Here is a 6,074-nt window from a genome sequence, read left to right as displayed (position 1 = left end):
AAAAAAAAAAAGCATAAGCCTAAAATATTACTGTGACATATACAAGGCTCTACCTAAAAGAGTGGAAAATTAAATTTTATTCAAAGCATATTAATAAAGTATACATTTCCTAATAAAACAATCACAATAATAATCCAATTAAATTAGAATAATGATTTTTAGTTCCACATAAAGAATTCAAGGATTAGAAATAAGAAAAAGAATTTTCTTCATAAACCATTTCTGTCACAGAACGCTATTCCATTCTTGCATTAAAAGTATACCAATCTACTTAACTTTCAAAAATGAAATGACATTTTTGTAATAAATATACTGATGTGCCATTTACCTGAAATTATGTTTTTGTCAACTTCTATGGCCATAATTAATTCTAAACACAGACTGTTTCAAAAGCCTCTGACAAAACAATCTTTGGACTAAGACATGACTATTTTGCTGAACAAAAAAATATCTTAAAAATCATTTCCAGGGTTGACAATCTTCTGAATTAACAAACTTTTTCCAAAAAATCAGGTCCTATGATTTTTTCAGACCACTGCAAAGAGAGGTCACCAAATCAAACAGTGTGGGAGAGGGCCAGAGAAAAGGTACAGGCAACACCAGAAATGACATTTCCAGAAAGGGCAGAAAGGGCTTCCCAAACCTCAACCTTTCCTTGAACACACAGCTGGATTACAGTTCAATAAAGCACTGCTGTAGCCTTCCAAATATTTTTTGCATATATTAAAATATTCATGCATGAAATAATACACTGAGTTCAAAAAACAAAAGCGTATAGAAAAATTCTCATTTACGGAAAATTGGGTATATTCTTGTGCAGAAAGCACACTGGAATAATATATTTAACTCAAAGTTAATAAGAGACTCTCTGGGAGGTGGGATCTCGGTTCTTTAAATTTTCTGTTTCACACTTCAGTTTATATTGGTTGTCTTTTTTCTTCAAGGTGCATGGATTACTGACACAGTCTCAGACATACTGTTTGATTTGGTGACCTCTCTCTGCAGTGGTCTGAAAAACTCATAAGACCTGATTTTTTGGAAAAGTTTGTCTCAAACACAGCAAAGCTCTTTACACTTAGAAAACAAATGATGTAAGTTGGTAAGAATAAGCAAGATAAAGCCTTTCTGTATAATCATCAGCAGCTGAGTAGATGCACTATACCTCTTCCACTAATGGGGAGCAGCCTGCTGATATCTGCAAGCACAGGAGTGAACCCTCAAAAGTGCTGTGCAGAGGAGAAAAGTCAGACACCAAGTAGGACACAGGGTACAGTTCCATTTATGAGGAATTTTATTGCAGCAAAATGAAACTACAATGGTGGTTCAGGGGTTGCCTGGGGGCTGGGGTGGGGCAGATTGATTGTAAAGAGGGGCAGAGGAACATTTTAGGGTTGATGGTTAAGTTCATGTGCCAACTTGGCCAGGTTATGGCATCAATAGTGTTTGGTTAAGCAAGCACGGTCTGATGGTTATTGTGAGGACATGTTGTGGATTTAAATCATCAGTAAGTTGATTGTGTCTATGGCTGACTTTATCTACAATCAACCAAAGAGATTGCCTTCAACAAAGAAAGGTCTCATCCAATCAGCTGAAGGCCTCAAAAAAGAAGTGATGGTTTCAGCAGTCAGAAGGGAGAATTTCCATCTTTACTTTAGCCAGCCAGCTTATCCTGGTGAATTTATTGAAAATCTTAATCACAGTTCCCAGCTTGTGGCCTGCCCCATGGACTTTGGACTTGCTCATTTCAATAGTTGTACGAAACAATTCCAATTAAAAAAAAACTCATAATATTACATTATTTCTTTCTTCTGTCTGTTTTGCTTTCCTAGAGAAACTTCACTAATACAGAGGCCATTAAAATATTCCACATCTTGATTATGGTGGTGGTTCGTATTGACATAATCTTAGCAATCCAGTAAGCTATTTCCTTTCAGAGTGTGAAACCTTGGTGTTCATAAGAACTCAGAAAAATGAAATCATAACACTCTGCAGCACACACACACAGGGAACTGAAATTTTAGATTGTGTACATTATATAATCTGTACTTTCAAAAAAAAAAAAGATACTTCTAGAGCATAATGGTACATAAAAGTCCCAAAGAGCAACTCTACCTACGACTGGCACATGGAGCATCTTTAGATCTGCTGGGTCACGTGGCACATGAGGTAGGGGAGCTTGCTCACTGGAAGTAGGAGAGCTTGCTCAGTGGCCTGGATCTGTTGCTGAGTCTTTTCTTCTGCTGAATCCATTAAACACAAGCTGCTTTTTTGGTCACTCAGCAAATGGGCTGGAGCAGCACACCCAAATGAGGACCATGCTGCACTATAATTTACAGGAGCGCACTGAACACTGGTGTCTAGTTTTTTATTGTAGGAGTGGCCAAGAACTTATCCTTCACCTTAGAAGAGATATTGCAACATGCCCCACACCACTGGACCCCCATAAACCCCACCAAGGTGGAATGCCCCTGAATGTTGTCGAATCTATTTCCCAAACGTGTTACTAATGTGCCTAGAGTAGCTGCTACTTCTTACTCACTAGGTCCCATCAGCGTAATGTTTTCAACATATTGGACCAGTGTGAAGTCTTCTGGAAAGGAAAGGAGATCTTGAAAGGCCTAAATCATGACACAGGGCTGGAGAGGTGAGAGACCCCTGAGGGAGGACAGTTAAGGTGGACTGCTGGACTTGTCACCTGAAAGCAAACTCATTCTTATGGTATTTCTAACAGGTATTGTGAAAAAAGTTTTTTCAAGATCAAATCTAGCAATTAAATATCGGGAAGAGCAGCTGCTCACCAACTACAATCCTCCACTCCCATTCTCTGTTTTCTATATAGACAGGATGGGTGGGAATCGTTACCCTTGCATCCTTCAAGTCCGTGATGGTGGCGCTAATCCGCCTTTAAAGCAGATGCAAATAAATAAAATCAGAAAGCAAATGGAGACATTATTACTGGTTATACAGAAATAAAAAGAATTATGAGAACATTATGAACCATGGCATGCCACTAAATTGGATAACCCAGAAGAAAGAGAAAATTTCCTGGAAACACATAAACTACCAAAACTGACTCAAGACAAGGAGAAAATGGGAACAGATCTACAGTAAAATAAGGAGACTGAACAGTGATTAAAAAAAATAATAATAACAACAACAGAGCTCCCAAGAAAGAAAAGCTCATGGCCAGATGGTTTTACTGCTGAATTGTGTCAAACGTTTAAGGCAAAATTAACATCAGTTCTTCTCAAATCCTTCTAAACAACTGAAGAGGGAGCACTTCCTAACTTACTCTGTGAGGCCAGCATTAGTCTGATACCCAAGCCAGACAAAGACTACAAGGAAAAATATATAGACCGATATCCCTGTCTGTGTTTGCCAGAGCTGCTAGATATCTCAAATACTACAAGTGGGTTTTGGCTTAACAACAGGGTTTTATTGGTTCATGGTTTCAGAAACTAGAAGTCCGGAGTGAAGACATCGGTAGGGCCATGCTTTCTCCCCACAGCCTGGGGCGTTCTGGGGCCAACCTACAAAAATACTTGGGCTTCCTTCGTTTGCATCTCTGCCTCCCATCATATGGCAGAGCTCTTTTTCCTTGTGGATGTTTTCCTGGATTCCTATGACTTCTGCCTTTTTCCCGTAGCCTCCGCTAAATTCTGGCTCCTGGTTCCTTCTCTTTTAAGGTCTCCAATAATATAGATTAAACCTACCCTCACCTTAACAAAAATTAACATCTTCAAGAGGTCGTATTTACAATGGCTTCAGGAATGCGGATTCAGATTATGTCTAATTTGAGGCACATCATTCAATCTACCACAATCCCTCATGAGTATCGATGCAAAAATCCTCAACATAATGGCAGACGTTACAAGGAATACATCATGACTAAGTGGGATTTATCCCAGGAATGAAAGAGTAGTTCAATAAAGGAAAATCAATTATTGTACTACACCACACTAATAGAATGAAGGACAAAGATATATGTTCATCTCAGCTGATACAGAAAAAGTTTGTCAGAATCCAAAACTCTAATGATAAAAACACCCAACATACTAAGAATAGAAAGAAGTCAACTTTATCAGCATGATGGCAGGCCTTTAAGTAAAAGCCAGCAGCTATAATTATATTAAATGGTGAAAGACTGAAAACTTTCCCAACAACAGGAACAGGACAGAAATTCTCACTTTTACAACTTCCAATCAACACAAAAGTTCTATCCAGAAGTACTGGACATTCCAACCAGAGCAAATAGGAAAAAAAAAAATTAAAAGGAATAAAAGGGATCTAAATTGGAAAGGAAGAAATAAAATTACCTCTCTTCACCACAACTTATGAATAACTTAAATGCCACTAAATTGTAAACTTTTAAAATGTGAATTTGACCTCAGTAAAAAAAAAATGGGCAAATGTTACTAGGTATAGACTTAGAAGACGTGAAAGCGGGGACACAAATAGACATTTGCACACCACTGTTGGTGGTGGCATTATTCACAATTGTCAATGGATAGAGGTAGCCCAAAGGTCCATCTACTGAGGAGTGGAAGGGCGAATGCGGTGCATACATATAATGGAATATTGTGCAGCTGCAAGAAGGAATGAAGTCGTGATGCGTGCAATGATGAGAATGAACCCTGAGGATATTATATCGAGTGAAATAAACCAGAAACAAAAGGACAAATATTTTATGGTCTCACTAATATGAACTAACTATAATGAGCAAACTCTGGGAGTTAAATTCAAGAGAACCGGTTACCAGGAGATAGAGGACAGAAATTGGGCAATCGATGCTTAAGTAGTACACAATGTTCAATAAGGTTGATTGTAAAGGTTTCGAAATAGATAGCACAATACTGTCTGATGTTAATACAATATTGTAAGTGTAAGTAACAACACTAAGTGTGGGTATGGCTGAAAGAGGAAGATTAGGTTTGTGTATGTCACCAGAAAGAAAGCTAGAGGGTAAAGACTGGGGCTGTATAACTTAGCAAAAACTAGAGTGGACGATGATGGTGGTTCATTGTACAAATGTAAGAAAGTTTTTAAAGGAACTAGAACAAATGTATGTCACTATTATGAGGTGTTAATAATGGGGTGATATATAGGAAAAACACAATTAATGCAAATTAAGGTCTATAGTTAACAGTAACACTGTAATATTCTTTCATTAATTTTAACAAAGACACTATCCCAAAGCTAAATGTCACTAATAGGGGGATATAAAGGAGGGGTACGGGATTTTTTTTTTCTTTCTTTTCAGAGGAAATGGGAATGTTCTCTTATTGATTGTGGTGGTGAATGCGTAACTCTGTGATTATATCAGGAGCCACTGACTGTATACTTAGGATGGATTGTATGTGTGTTTTAGTTTTAAATGGGCAAAGATTTGAACAGTCATCACCAAAACTGATACAGATTGAACAGATATCACCAAAATTGATACAGATTAGGCAAATAATCCTGGAAAAGGATGCTCACCATCACTTGTAATTAGAGATGCAAGAAAGAAGCCATGTGTCACATAAAAAGGAGCCTCAATAAGATTAAATGCTGGATTCTCAGTGGAAACCACGGAGGCAAGAAAACAGTGGGAGGACATATTTGAAGTGCTGAAAGCAAAAATCTGGCAACCAAGAATTCTATATCTGGCAAAACTGTCTTTCAAAAATGAGGGAGGGATTAAGATATTCCCATACAAGCAAAAGCTAAGGAATTTTATCACCACTAAATACCCGCCCTACAAGAAATGCTAACAGTTCACTGGTTGAAAGGAAAAGGCGTTAGACAGTTGACTGAAGCTACACACAAAAATAAAGCTCTCCGGTAAAAATAACAACATGGGTAAATATAAATTCAGTATTACTGGATTTTTCATTTGTGATTCCAAATTTGATTTCTTACAGGTTCTAAAGGGCAACTGCATAAAATGTAATGATAAATAAACGGTTTTGGGCTCATAATATATAAATATGTAATTTGTGACAAGGACTACATAAAGGTTGGGGGTGACGAAGTGGTATAGGAACATGGTTTATGTATGCCATCGAAGTTAAATTGATATTAAAGCAAATGTC

Source organism: Tamandua tetradactyla, chromosome 23, assembly GCF_023851605.1.
Source record: "Tamandua tetradactyla isolate mTamTet1 chromosome 23, mTamTet1.pri, whole genome shotgun sequence".
Classification (NCBI taxonomy): domain Eukaryota; kingdom Metazoa; phylum Chordata; class Mammalia; order Pilosa; family Myrmecophagidae; genus Tamandua; species Tamandua tetradactyla.
This window is presented reverse-complemented; position numbering follows the sequence as displayed.